Source organism: Ranitomeya imitator, chromosome 6 (genome assembly GCF_032444005.1).
Source record: "Ranitomeya imitator isolate aRanImi1 chromosome 6, aRanImi1.pri, whole genome shotgun sequence".
Lineage (NCBI taxonomy): Eukaryota > Metazoa > Chordata > Amphibia > Anura > Dendrobatidae > Ranitomeya > Ranitomeya imitator.
Window position 1 is genome coordinate 131,505,994 of NC_091287.1, and position 15,696 is coordinate 131,521,689.

The 15,696-nt window shown below is 43.4% G+C and overlaps 1 long non-coding RNA gene across 1 annotated transcript; it reads left to right on the plus strand.

Moving 5' to 3' along the window:
• Positions 1–3,661: 3,661 nt before the first annotated feature.
• Positions 3,662–13,149, plus strand: LOC138643603 (uncharacterized). Its single transcript, XR_011314206.1, has 3 exons — positions 3,662–3,761; positions 11,793–11,918; positions 12,988–13,149. It is a non-coding gene; the product is annotated as an uncharacterized lncRNA (long non-coding RNA).
• Positions 13,150–15,696: the final 2,547 nt, after the last annotated feature.

Consider the following 15,696-nt stretch of genomic DNA (forward strand, 5'->3'; position numbering starts at 1 on the left):
ATCACTTTACTAGTCCATCTATCAGGAACAAACAGTTTCCCCACTGGACAGCGATCAGGTTTATTAGCCTGAAATTCCTGAAGAACCCGTCGTAAATCAGGGGAGATGGCAGAGAGAATACCCCCTTCCTTCAGAATGCCGACCGGCTCAAGAACCCCAGGGGAATCAGGAAAAAAACTCCAAGAGAGGGCATCAGCCTTAACATTCTTAGAACCCGGAAGATACGAGACCACAAAATCAAAACGGGAGAAAAACAGGGACCATCGAGCCTGTCTAGGATTCAGTCGTTTGGCAGACTCGAGGTAAATCAGATTCTTATGATCGGTCAGGACCACAATACGGTGCTTGTCCCCTCAAGCCAATGTCGCCACTCCTCAAATGCCCACTTCATAGCCAACAACTCCCGATTGCCGACATCATAATTGCGTTCCGCAGGCGAAAACTTCCGAGAAAAGAAGGCACACGGTTTCATCAAGGAACCATCAGAATTCCTCTGAGACAAAACGGCCCCTGCCCCAATCTCAGACGCGTCAACCTCAACCTGAAATGGAAGAGAAACATCCGGCTGACGCAACACAGGGGCAGAAGTAAATCGGCGTTTAAGCTCCTGAAAGGCAGAAACAGCTGCGGAGGACCAATTCGTGACATCAGCGCCTTTCTTCGTCAAATCGGTCAGAGGTTTAACCACACTGGAGAAGTTGGCAATGAAACGACGATAAAAATTAGCAAAGCCCAAGAATTTCTGAAGGCTCTTCACAGATGTGGGCTGAATCCAATCATGAATGGCCTGAACCTTAACCGGATCCATTTCTATAGATGAGGGAGAAAAAATGAAACCCAAAAAAGAAACCTTCTGCACTCCAAAGACTTCGACCCCTTCACAAATAAAGCATTATTACGGAGGATCTGAAATACCATCCTGACCTGTTTCACATGAGACTCCCAATCATCGGAAAAAATCAAAATATCATCCAAATATACAACCATGAATTTATCAAGATAACTCCGAAAGACATCATGCATGAAGGACTGGAACACAGATGGGGCATTAGAGAGTCCAAATGGCATCACAAGGTATTCAAAATGGCCTTCGGGCGTATTAAACGCAGTTTTCCATTCGTCACCCTGCTTAATACGAATAAGATTATATGCCCCTCGAAGGTCAATCTTAGTAAACCAACTAGCCCCCTTAATCCTAGCAAACAAATCAGTAAGCAAAGGCAAAGGGTATTGAAATTTGACCGTGATCTTATTCAAGAGGCGATAATTAATACAGGGTCTCAAGGAGCCATCCTTCTTGGCAACAAAAAAAAAAAACCTGCTCCCAATGGTGTAGAAGATGGCCGAATATGCCCTTTCTCCAAAGACTCCTTAATATAGCTCCACATGGTGGCATGTTCTGGCACAGACAGGTTGAAAAGTCGGCCCTTAGGGAACTTACAACCTGGAATCAAGTCAATAGCATAATCACAGTCCCTATGCGGTGGAAGGGAACTGGATTTGGGCTCATCGAATACATCCTGGAAATCTGACAAAAACTCAGGAATTTCAGAAGAGGGGGAAGAGGAAATTGACATCAAAGGAACGTGACCATGAACCCCCTGACAACCCCAACTAGTCACAGACATAGATTTCCAATCTAACACCGGATTATGTACCTGTAACCATGGAAAACCCAGCACAATATCATCATGCAAATTATGCAACACCAGAAAACGACAATCTTCCTGATGGGCTGGCGTCATGCGCATGGTCAGCTGTGTCCAAAACTGAGGTTTATTTATAGCCAACGGTGTAGCATCAATCCCCCTTAAAGGAAGGGTTCCGCAAAGGCTGTAAGGGGAAACCACAACGTCTGGCAAATTCCAAGTCCATTAAGTTCAGAGCGGCGCCTGAATCCACAAACGCCATGACAGAAAATGAGGTCACAGATAATAGAAATTTAGGTTGTACAGTACTGATGGTAACAGAACTAGCAATTCTCTTTATACGCTTAGGGCAATCAGAAATAACATGAGCAGAATCGCCGCAGTAAAAACACAACCTATTCTGACGCCTGAATCTTTGTCGTTCAGCTCCAGACAAAATCCTATCACACTGCATAGGCAACGCCACAGTGTGCACAACTCTGCGCTCGCGCAAGCGCCGATCAATCTGAATGGCAAGAGACATAGAATCACTCAGACCAGCAGGCGTGGGGAACCCCACCATAACATCTTTAACGGATTCAGAAAGACCCTTTCTGAAAATTGCCGCCAAGGCATCCTCATTCCATTTAGTCAACACCGACCATTTTCTAAATTTCTGGCAATACGATTCTGCCGCTTCTTGACCCTGACACAGGGCCAACAAGGTCTTCTCTGCATGATCCACTGAATTAGGTTCATCATACAATAACCCTAGTGCCTGGAAAAAGGTGTCAACATCAAGCAAAGCCGGATTCCCAGATTCCAGGGAAAATGCCCAATCCTGAGGATCACCACGCAGCAGGGAAATAACAATTTTAACCTGCTGAATGGAGGGAAGACTGCAACACTTGCCAGAGCAGACCTGCAGCGAGGCCACCATCAGGTGGCAACAGGGTAGTCAAACAAACTGCATAAAAAGCCAGGAGAGTAACGAAGTACAAAAAGGAAAATGAACTCAGAGTCAGAGACGCGCCAGAGGGTCAATACCAGATGGAAGCTGAAGTACCAGGAGCAAAAGACAGAGACAGGTCTGAGACAAAGCCGAGTCAACTACCAGAGAGTCCAAATACAAAGGGAAAACACTGAGTCAGAATGGGAGAAGGGGAATAAACAGACACGGAAACAGTCAGGGATCGTAGCAGGACAAATCAGGATATTACCAGAGTCAGCTACTCATGCAAGGCAAGATTGCTTTGCACAGGCGTGTACTATGGAGGACAGAGAATGAACTTCAATCCAATATTGCAGCCAGCATGCAGCCAGCGGGTAAGGAAAGGGTGAATCAAACAAATCCAGTCCTGCCAAATTCAGGTGACAGAGTCCCTTTAACATAGGGAGTCTGTCCCTCCATTACTGAGAAATCAGCATTTCAATTGATATGTAAATGAGCTTGAAGAGCTATTGTAGATCTGAAACCTTTGTCACTCCCTGCCTAGTGCTGCTTCCTCCTGCTGGACTGACTTCTCCTTACTTGAAGTCACAGGGCATAGAGGTTGTCAGTCAAGCAGAAGAAATTGGCACTTTGGGGGGATAGAGCCGAAGTGACAGAGGCTACAGATCTACAATAATTCTTCAGTCTCATTTGCATATCAGTTTAAATGCTGAATTCTCAGTAACAGATGAATGGACTGACCAAATAAAGTTATTCCTGGACTTATCTTAAAAATGTTAAATGCACATATAAATAGTTTGAGGGTTGAAATTCTGCTGTCAGATTCCCTTCAGTCACTAAAGTCATAGACCTGACTGCATGGTAACACAGATTTTTCCTACGTCTGAAATCTCAAATCTTTTCCAACTTTGCTTCTTTTATACCGTGTGATGCCAGGATTCCCCTAGAACTGCTCTGTTGTATAGGCACGCAGTATGCTTACTCACAACTTGTCTGTGACTTACTGCTTTTTTCTCTAATAAAGTTACACAATTTTTATAAATTAAATAGAAAAATAAAATTCTAATTTTTATTATTCTAGATCTGGACAATCCAACCCTACATTTTTTCTGCAAAAAGATGGGAAAAAATTTGTCCTCAGGAAGAAGCCGCACGGCCAGCTACTGCCAGGAGTTCATCGGGTAAAGTACAATTCATCATCTATTATTATTATTATTATTATTATTATTATTATATATTGTTATCATATCGGGGCTGAATATTCCAAACACTGAATCCTGTTGTTAGATAACTAGAGTGCATTCAGTTCTGAAATTTTGCTGATAAGGGGAAATATGATAAGTGCAATAGATTATTTCAGTTTCATATGGACAATTAGGATAGAAGCAGAAATTGTTTAATTTTTTAATGTTGTTTTCCAATGAGCTAAATCTTTCTAAGGCCATGTTCACACTAGGAATTTTTTCAGGTTTTTTTTAATGCAAATTTTCAGCTGCGTTTTACAGTACCAGCAAAGTCTATGAAATTTCAGTAATCTTATGCACCTCAGTATTTTGTGCTTAGCTTGGGTTTGTAGAATAGAGCATCTCACTTCTTTCAACGTTTTGCAGCTTACTATTGAAAGTAAGGGTATGTTCCCACGGTCAGTAAACGCTGCGGGTTGGATGCTGCTTACCTCCGCAGCTTTGGATGTGCTGCTTCCAAAGCGCTGCAGATTTCTAACCATGTGGACGTAGGCTAATGGGTGGTGAAAAAATGCTGAAAATACGCTGCAAAAAACAAGATATCAGGTTTTGTTGCATTTTTTTGCACTAAACTTTATCAGCATGCACAAGAGACAAATGTAGCATGACAAAACCGCAGCAAAAAACACACAAATAATGCAGAAAAGAGGAATAAAAACCAAGCAAAACCTGCTTTTTCAGGCAACTTCTTTCTTGAGAGCAGTTTTGCTGCAGAAAAAAAGCCACAAAAACGCCTAGTGTGAACTTAAAATAAGGTGTGTAATATGCAGAGATCTTTTTGTCACGTGGTCATTCTTGAGTTCTTGAGTTTTGTTGCTTTAAAGAACAAAGTAGCTGTAATTTCACTGTAAGGCCAGTCTCACACGTCCAGATAATTCCGGTCCGTGAGCTCACGTAGGCCATCCGTGTGGCACACGTGTGCCGCCCGTGTGCTGACTGGGTACCACACGGAGCGTGCAGGAGACAGCACTAGAGATAAGCGCTGTCCCCTGCATCTGGTGCTGAAGCCGCCATTCATATCTTCTCTCCAGCAGCGTTCGCTAGAGAGAAGATATGAAAAATCCTTTTTTTTTTTTTCGTGTTAAAAATAAAGATTCCTGTCCCCACCCCGCTCCCACCCCCTGTGCGCCCGCTCGCTGTTAATAAAATACTCACCCGCTCCCTCGCAGCGTCCTCTCCGCGCCGCACCTTCTCCTGTATGAGCGGTAACGTGGTGCCGCCCATTACAGTGATGAATATGCGGCTCCTCCCCTATGGGAATGTTGCCACCAGATCAGGTTTTTTTTTCCCATAAACTTGTATTAGTGCCGGATTGCATCGGATGACATTGCGTTTCGTCCGGTTTTCGCCGGATCCGGCAAACCTGCCGCCTTCGGTTTCTTGAAAAAACGTCCATAGCAACGTTTTTTGTCTCCGGCGAAAAAGCCTGAAGCGCCAGATCCGGCGCTTCCGGCTGTTTGCTAGAATGGAAGCCTATGGGAGCCGGAAGGTGTCGGATCCGGAAAAAGGCGGATCCGGCGGCCTGATCCGTTTTTTTAAACTGAGCAGGCTCTAAATTTTTTTTATCCAATAATCTATATATGCTAGCCGGATCCGTCAAAAAAACGGATCCGTCGCATCAGTTTTTCACAATCTGCGCCGGATCCAGTTTTTCCAACATTTGCCGGATTTAGCCTGACACTGAAAACCTGATGTGTGAAAGTAGCCTAAGATAGCCAGACTTCTTGAGGTTTAGTCAGTCAGGGGCGGAAAGCCCGTAGTGCTCGGGTCGGCGACATGCCCGAGCCACCTAGCACGCCGCAACGGTGAAGTAGAAGCCCAGCCATCCAGAGACAGTGGGTCACCTAGCGGAATGGCAGATGCAGAGAGAGGAGATTGAAGGAACAAAGGATTGAGCTTCCCAGGAAGAATACTCCAGAACCGATCGCGGCAGGACAGGCGGGCGGGTCACTCAGGATATGGAGATTGCTAGCATGGGTGGACTGCCTTGGTGCCGGGGCGAAATGGATTAGGGACCCCCTGCATACAGTGAGCGTGCACAACGAGGACGCCGGGAAAACGTACAGTGAGGTACGACCCAATCTGGAGCTGTGTGACAGGGAGAAAAGAGAAGGGGGAGATGCAGTATCGTGTAACATGGAAACTATTGTTGTTGATGGAATGTATCTGAATGTGCTGTAGAGATCCGAAAGTAAACTTTTGCATTTTGAGTTATACTTGGACTATGTCTCTGTTCATTCAAATGAAGCCAAAGGTGACCCCACTAAAAGGAGGGTAGGCACTGTCGGTGCTAGGAATGGAGAGGCAAGTAGAATACCAGAGAAATGTGAATTTTCTGTAAGGGGAGGCCAGGGTATATCTTGCCAGAGAGACCCAGCGACGATTACTGCCCTCGCCGACCTTTACAGGTCATGTGACATGGTATGTCATTAACCCCTTCATGACCTTGGGATTTTCCGTTTTTCCGTGTTCGTTTTTCGCTTACCTCCTTCCCAGAGCCATAACTTTTTTTATTTTTCCATCAATATGGCCATGTGAGGGCTTATTTTTTGCAAAACAAGTTGTACTTTTGAACGACATCATTGGTTTTAGCATGACGTGTACTAGAAAACAGGAAAAAAATTCCAAATGCGGGGAAATTGCAAAAAAAGTGCAGTCCCACACTTGTTTTTTGTTTGGCTTTTTTACTAGGTTCACTAAATGCTAAAACTGACCTGCCATTATGATTCTCCAGGTCATTACGAGTTCATAGACACCAAACATCTCTAGGTTCTCTTTTATCTAAGTGGTGAAAAAAATTTCCAAACTTTGCTTAAAAAAAAAAAAAATTGTGACATTTTCCGATACCCGTAGCGTCTCCATTTTTCATGATCTGGGGTCAGTTGAGGGCTTATTTTTTGCATTCCGAGCTGGCGTTTTTAATGATACCCTTTTGGTGCAGAAACGTTCTTTTGATTGCCCGTTATTGCATTTTAATGCAATGTCGCGGCGACCAAAAAAACTTAATTCTGGCGTTTCAAATTTTTTTCTCGCTACGCCATTTAGTGATCAGGTTAATCCTTTTTTTATTGATAGATCGGGCGATTCTGAACACGGCGATACCAAATATGTGTAGATTTGATTTTTTTATTGATTTATTTTGAAGGGGGCGAAAGGGTGTTGATTTAAACTTTTATATTTTTTTTTATTTTTTTCACATTTTTATTAACTTTTTTTTTTTTAAACTTTTGCCATGCTTCAATAGCCTCCTTGGGAGGCTAGAAGCTGGCACCACTGGATCGGCTCTCTATGTAGCTGCTATGTAGCTGAATTGCAGGCTTGCTATGAGCACCGACCACAGGGTGGCGCTCACAGGTAGCCGAAATCAGTAACCATAGAGGTCTCAAGGACCTCTATGGTTACCCTTCTGATGCATCGCTGACCCCCGATCATGTGACGGGGGTCAGCGATGCGCTCATTTCCGTCTGGATGGCCGGAAGCGCCGTTTAAATGCTGCTGTCAGCATTTGACAGCGGCATTTAACTGGTTAATAGCCGTGGGTGAATCGCGATTTCACCCGCCGCTATTGCAGGCACATGTCAGCTGTTCAAAACAGCTGACATGTCCTGGCTTTGATACAGGATCACCGCCGGAGCCTGCATCAAAGCGGGGGTTCTGACCTCGGACGTACTATCCCGTCTGAGGTCAGAAAGGGGTTAAAAGTGACAGTTATTGGCTGGACCTTTTATGGGATAACTGTTTTAAAGGGAATCTGTTACGAGGTTTTTGCTACCTCATCTGAGAGCAGCATAATGTAGGGCAGAGATCCTGATTCCAGCCATGTCATTTACTTTACTGGTGGCTGCAGTTAAACACTGTTTCCTTTGCTGCAGATCTAGCAGTTCTCTAATGTTGAGCTCTGTTAACTCCACCCACATCACTGATTGACAGCTTGCTGCTTATGTACAAGCAGTGGTGGGGTGGGCTTGAACTGCCTGGCAACAGGCAAAGTAGTTCTCTATTGATAATTTCCTGCTGATAAACCAATGATTGTCAAAGCAACATTGCTTTGTACAGGTTCCATCTTAAGTCTTTTCTTTTAAAGGGAATTTGTCTCCAGGTGAAGAAAAAGAGACTCTGATTCCACGGATGTATTACTGGATGCAGCAGTTGTGATACAGTCCAAGGTTTTTGCGCACATAGCAGAGATAAGAAAGCTTTCTCCTTCCACACTAGGTTCTATATGTACGTAGTCTATAGACAGTGAGCTGCTAGTCAGATAACATGGCCTGACAACTTTGCAAGAGACATCTAGTCTGGTACTAATGATGTCCAGTGATAAATCCTTCATTTTTAGTAAACAGCACACAGCCTGATAAGTGACACATTGCTGAGCGCAATGTTTTAGCCCCTATCTCATGCTGTTCTCGCATTACATAGCAAAAACCTGCTCACAGATTCCTTTTAATGGCTTCAGGATTCAGGAAGTGACATGCTCCTAGCGAAACTGCCCACTAGAGTAAGACCCCAGCGGCGGACCACCACAACACCACATGAACGACTGCAATGCTGTCCGCAAACACAGCTCAGGAAAAAGATTGCTGGCATTTTTCCTGAAGCTGCTTTCCCTGGTAAAACTCGATGGGCGGTGCATATGGGATGCCGTGTGCACATAGCCTAAAGGGTTGCTTAGAAATCCATTTTAGGCAATTTAGTATTGAGGGACAGAGTGCAGCTACCCACATTGAATAGTGAAGTGTTTTGTTTTTTTTCCCCCTTTTCTGGTGCACTACAGCCATATTTAAAACAGACTGGATAATTCTACCTTATCCGGTGGTTTGCACCATTAAAGTCCCACCAAGGACAACATTTGAAAGGAGTTTGTATGTTCTCCCCGTATTTGCGTGGATTTCCTCCTACGCTCCAAAGACATACTGAAAGGGAATACAGATTGTGAGACTCAATTGGGACAATGATGTCTTTTTTCCGATGTTGAATTATCTGTATTATACAAACACTGGCAAAAATTATGGAATCACCGGCCTTGGAGGATGTTCATTCACTTGTTTAATTTTGTAGAAAAAAAGCAGATCACAGACATGGCACAAAACTAAAGTCATTTCAAATGGCAACTTTCTGACTTTAAGAAACACTAAAAGAAATCAAGAACAAAAAATGTGGTAGTAAGTAATGGTTACTTTTTTAACCAAGCATAGGGGAAAAATTATGGAGTCACTCAATTCTGAGGAAAAAATTATGGAATCATGAAAAACAAACAAAAAAACACTCCAAAGCATCACTAGTATTTTGTTGCACCACCTCTGGCTTTTATAACAGCTTGCAGTCTCTGAGGCATGGACTTAATGAGTGTCACACAGGACTCTTCATCAATCTGGCTCTAACGTTCTCTGATTGCAGTCCCCAGATCAGCTTTGCAGGTTGGAGCCTTGTCATGGACCATTTTCTTCAACTTCCACCAAAGATTTTCAATTGGATTGAGATCCGGACTATTTGCAGGCCATAACATTGACCTTATGTGTCTTTTTTCAAGGAATATTTTCACAGTTTTTCCTCTATGGCAGGATGCATTATCATCTTAAAAAATTATTTCATCATCCCCAAACATCCTTTCAATTGGTGGGATAAGAAAAGTGTCCAAAATATCAACATAAACTTGTGCATTTATTGAAGATGTAATGACAGCCATCTTCCCAGTGTCTTTACCCGACATGCAGCCCCATATCATCAATGACTGTGGAAATTTGCATGTTCTCTTTAGGCAGTCATCTTTATAAATCTCATTGGAACGGCACCAATCAAAAGTTCCAGCATCATCACCTTGCCCAATGCAGATTCGCGATTCATCACTGAATATGACTTTCATCCAGTCATCCACAGTCCACGATTGCTTTTCCTTAGCCCATTGTAACCTTGTTTTTTTCTGTTTAGGTGTTAACGATGACTTTCGTTTAGCTTTTCTGTATGTAAATCCCGTTTCCTTTAGGGTATGTTTCCACGTTCAGGAAACGCTGCGTTTTTGACGCTGCGTAGAGCCGCAGCGTCAAACACGCAGCGTCCAGATGTTACAGCATAGTGGAGGGGATTTCATGAAATCCTGTCTCCACTATGCATTAAAAGACGCACGCGGCAGACCTGCCGAAACGAACATGCGGCACGTCTTTTCAGAACACAGCAGGTCCTTAGAATGCTGAAACAACGCAAGAACAACGCAGGTGACCTGCCAGTGACCTCAAGTGCAGATTTGATCAGGATTTTACCTGCATAAAATCCTGACCAAATCCTGATGCAATCCTGAACGTGGACACATACCCTTAGGCAGTTTCTTTCAGTTCGATCACAGACGTTGACTCCAGTTTCCACCCATTCATTCCTCATTTGTTTTGTTGTGCATTTCATGTTTTGGAGACATATTGCTATAAGTTTCCGGTCTTGACGCTTTGATGTTTTCCTTGGTCTACCAGTATGTTTGCCTTTAACAACCTTCCCATGTTGTATGTATTTGGTCCAGATTTTAGACATAGCTGACTGTGAACAGCCAACATCTTTTGCAACATTGCGTGATGATTTAAAAGTTTGATAATCCCCTCCTTTGTTTCAATTGACATCTCTCGTGTTGGAGCCATGATTCATGTCAGTCCACTTGGTGCAACAGCTCTCCAAGGTGTGAACACTCATTTTTATATGCAGACTAACAAGCAGATCTAATTTGATGCAGGTGTTATTTTTGGGTATGAAAATTTACAGGGTGATTCCATAATTTTTTCCTCAGAATTGAGTGACGCCATATTTTTTCCCCTATGCTTGGCTAAAAAAAGGAACCATTACTGACTGCCACATTTTTTGTTCTTGATTTCTTTTAGTGTTTCTTAATGCCATAATGTTGCCATTTGAAATGACTTTAAGGTACCGTCACACTAAGCGACGCTGCAGCGATACCGACAACGATGTCGATCGCTGCAGCGTCGCTGTTTGGTCGCTGGAGAGCTGTCACACAGACAGCTCTCCAGCGACCAACGATGCCGGTTCCCTGGTAACCAGGGTAAACATCGGGTTACTAAGCGCAGGGCCGCGCTTAGTAACCCGATGTTTACCCTGGTTACCAGCGTAAAAGTAAAAAAAAACAAACACTACATACTTACCTTCCGGTGTCTGTCCCCCGGCGCTCTGCTTCTCTGCACTGACTGTGAGTGCCAGCCGGAAAGCACAGCGGTGACGTCACCGCTGTGCTCTGCTTTCCGGCTGGCCGGTGCTCACAGTGCAGAGCAGCAGAGCGCCGGGGACAGACAGCGGAAGGTAAGTATGTAGTGTTTGTTTTTTTTTACTTTTACGCTGGTAACCAGGGTAAACATCGGGTTACTAAGCGCGGCCCTGCGCTTAGTAACCCGATGTTTACCCTGGTTACCAGTGAAGACATCACTGAATTGGCGTCACACACGCCGATTCAGCGATGTCTGCAGGGAGTCCAGCGACGAAATAAAGTGCTGGACTTTCTGCAGCGACCAACGATGGCACAGCAGGATCCTGATCGCTGCTGCCTGTCAAACTGAACGATATCGCTAGCCAGGACGCTGCAACGTCACGGATCGCTAGCGATATTGTTCAGTGTGACGGTACCTTTAGTTTTGTACCATGTCTGTGATCTTCTTTTTTTCTACAAAATTAAACAACTGAATGAACATCCTCCAAGGCCGGTGATTCCATAATTTTTGCCAGGGGTTGCATAAGTGTGTAAAAGTGTATAAATCCAATGAGCTGGAATGAATCGTCTGCTGCTGGATTAACTGCAGAATACCTTAGAATATTGTCCCAGTTTATGGTGATTATTTATGTGACGTGATCCAAGTTCTGAGCGCCACCAGTAAGTCTATGAATGACAAACACTAGTTGTACAAACAAACAATACTTCCACCCTGGTTCTTATCTCCTTTGTTTCCATTATAGCATGTGATATATATATTTTTTTCTTAGATTGAAAGAGAATATGAAGTACAGAATGCTTTATTTTCTGCTGGATTTCCTGTGTCAAGGCCCCTAATTTACTGTCAAGATGTCTCGGTTATCGGTACAGAATTTTATGTGATGGAACATGTGCAGGTTAGTTTTTCTTGCATAACAAACCTGTCTCTTTGATTTGAGAACATAGTAAGACCTCGGCCCTGTGTCTGCACTCACTTTGCAGTACTTCTCAGTGGCGCTGAAATCTGATGGCCCTATGCAAAGCACTGTGAGATGAGATCTCTCTGCTTTTCCTGTCACTGCATATTTCTCTTTTTCTGACACACCGACCACGTTCTTTTCTGGAGGTTTTCCCAAAAATCAGTCAAACAATTTTAATTTGGTTTACCACTCCTGCATACAAATGTATGCTCATTTGCCAAGAATGAAGTTGTCTTTATTGAGGAATGGAGGAAGTTGTTGCCAGATACTTCTTGCAGTTGGCCATCTTTTTTAATTTTGCTTTAAGCTAAAACTCAATTATATAGTTTGGTTTCCTGACAAATTTTGCATAATTTTGCTTTCACATGATTTGTTTCCCTGCATAGTCACCTTTTTTAATGTAGTTTGAGGCCATACATCAGCTGAGAGGAGCTCAGTAAAAGGCAGATACAATAGATACAAATTTTCATAACAGACTGTCTGAACGAGCTCAGTGACGGAGTCTCAGATAAAGAGGTCTTCACTTTCTCTTCTTGGTGCAGTTTCCTCAAATTGACCAGAACTTCTGTCCATACAATGGCTGCTGGTGAAGGAACATGTGGTCAGATCTGTCCACCAGCCTCCTCCAATAGTAAACTCTTCCACCAGCAGTTATTGTATGGACAGAAGTGCTGGTCAGTCTGTGAGGAAATTGCATTAACGAGAGAGTGGCCAATCTCTATAATGTCTAGGATACTAGCAAAAACAACCAACTCCAACAACCAACTCCAGCTCCATAGAGGTGAGCCAAACTGGACACACTGAACCACTGCAACATCTAAACTTCTTACTGCTATCAGAAATCTCACTTTAGTGGTCAGTGAAGCTCCCCAGGTACCCAAAATGTATCACCGATTCTGTGAATAATGATGTGTCCTTCTTGGGAAATATGTTTAATACAAGATTGTTATTTGCAATTATAGCTGTAATAGTTCCAGGTGCTTTTCTTCCTTTTTGTCTTGGTCAGGGACGCATATTCCGAGATGTCTCCCTGCCAGAAGTCAGCCCTGCGGAAAGATCAGCCTTATATGTGGCACTCACTGAAACTCTTGCCCATCTCCATTCATTAAACATACATGCATTAAATCTCACCAGATATGGCAGAGGAAAAGGATCTAGTCAGCGGCAGGTGATGTGGCCTTTTTTTTCACACAAAAAATTTATTTTTCTTTGCTGCCAACATTAAAACCTATGTACTGTTTCTTTATGTATACAGTCAGCTGGAAAGGAGTCTCATGAAAAAAAATGGATAATCTAGCATTTCTCCAGAACTAGAACTGTTCTCCTCCCCAGCTGTAAGGTTGTCCCAAGAATATAAGTGATAAGTTATTGTCCACTGGGACTCACATCAAACCTTAACTGAAAGTTTAAATGCGTTTCATGGACAATGGCCACTCTCAAAATCCGGAGTGGAGGGAGAGATCCATCCCACTACCAGTCCTATAAATCTCTCTCTAGTCTCCACTCCAGGTTTTGGGAGTGTCCTATCTCCACAACACCTATTTAAACTTTCAGTTGAGGTTTGGGTGCCTCAGTGTTAGGTTTGCAAGCTTCAGAGCAGGAGGCTCTATGCAGGACTGGTCTATGTGAGACTGAACTCAGGCCAGAGAAGACAAAGCTACTGATGCACCCTTGAGTGATAAAGTGATGCAGTCACCCATGGCAATGGGCAGATACGGATGTTGAGGCTGCGAACCGGAGGAAAAAATATAATAAAGACGTTTAAGTTGAAGATATACAGTACAGACCAAAGGTTTGGACACACCTTCTCATTTAAAGATTTTTCTGTATTTTCATGACAATGAAAATTGTACATTCACACTGAAGGCATCAAAACTATGAATTAACACATGTGGAATTATATACTTAAAGTGTGGTTTCTTGCCTTATAAATGGAGTTGGGACCATCAGTTGTGTTGTGCAGAAGTCTGGTGGATACACAGCTGATAGTCCTACTGAATAGACTGTTAGAATTTGTATTATGGCAAGAAAAAAGCAGCTAAGTAAAGAAAAACAAGTGGCCATCATTACTTTAAGAAATGAAGGTCAGGCAGTCTAAAAAATTGGGAAAACTTTGAAAGTGTTCCCAAGTGCAGTGCAAAAACCATCAAGCGCTACAAAGAAAATGGCTCACATGAGGACCGCCCCAGGAAAGGAAGACCAAGAGTCACCACTGCTTCTGAGGATAAGTTTATCCGAGTCACCAGCCTTAGAAATCGCAGGTTAACAGCAGCTCAGATTAGAGACCAGGTCAATGCCACACAGAGTTATAGCAACAGACACATCTCTACAACAACTGTTAAGAGGAGACTTTGTGCAGCAGGCCTTCTGTTGTGAATTCTGTGGCTGAGTTCACTTCTGTGGTCACAAGTGGTATTGCAGTCTCTGGGCTTCCTCCCTCAGGTGTTTTGGTGAGCTCGTTGGCTGCCTTGCTATTTAGCTCCACCTGAGTCTGTCTTCCTTGCTCCTTGTCAATGTTCCAGTGTTGGATCTGAGCTACTGCATCTTTCCTTGGGCCTGCTGCTCTGCTAGATAAGTGCTTCTAGTTTGTTTTCTGTTTTTTTCTGTCCAGCTTGCTATTAACTTTTGCTGGAAGCTCTGAGAAGCAAAGGGGTGCACCGCCGTGCTGTTAGTTCGGCACGGTGGGTCTTTTTGCCCCTTTGCGTGGTTTTCGTTTTAGGGTTTTTTGTAGACTGCATAGTTCTCTTTGCTATCCTCGCTCTGTCTAGAATATCGGGCCTCACTTTGCTGAATCTATTTCATTCCTACGTTTGTCTTTTCATCTTGCTAACAGTCATTATATGTGGGGGGCTGCCTATTCCTTTGGGGTATTTCTCTGAGGTAAGTCAGGCTTGTATTTCTATCTTCAGGCTAGTCAGCTCCTCAGGCAGTGCCGAGTTGCATAGGTAGTGATAGGCGCAATCCACTGCTGCTTATAGTTGTGTGAGGATAGATCAGGTACTGCAGTCTACAGAGATTCCACGTCTCAGAGCTCGTCCTATTGTTTTTGGTTATTGCCAGATCTCTGTATGTGCGCTGATTACTGCACGCTGTGTTGCCTGATTGCCAGCCATAACAGTACAAGGAGCCAACCAATGATTCCCAATAGAGGGAAAAAAGAAATCCTGACATTTTTTTTTCTTAGCTCTGTCTTCAGTCTTTTTTTTCCCCTAGACATTAGAGTGCTTCAGGACACAGCTGTGGACATGGATATTCAGGCTCTGTGCTCCTCAATGGATAATCTCGTTGTAAATGTACAAAAGATTCAAGATACTATTGATCAGAAATCGATGCTAGAACCAAGAATTCCGATTCCTGATTTGTTTTTTGGTGACAGAACTAAGTTCCTGAGCTTCAGAAATAATTGTAAGCTATTTTTGGCCTTGAAACCTCATTCTTCTGGTAATCCTATTCAACAGGTTTTGATTATTATTTCTTTTTTGCGCGGCGACCCACAGGACTGGGCGTTTTCTCTTGCACCAGGAGATTCTGCATTGAGTAATGTTGATGCATTTTTCCAGGCGCTGGGATTGCTTTACGATGAGCCTAATTCAGTGGATCAGGCTGAGAAAAATCTGCTGGCTTTATGCCAGGGTCTGGATGATGTAGAAGTATATTGTCAGAAATTTAGGAAGTGGTCAGTACTCACTCTGTGGAATGAATCTGCACTAGCGGC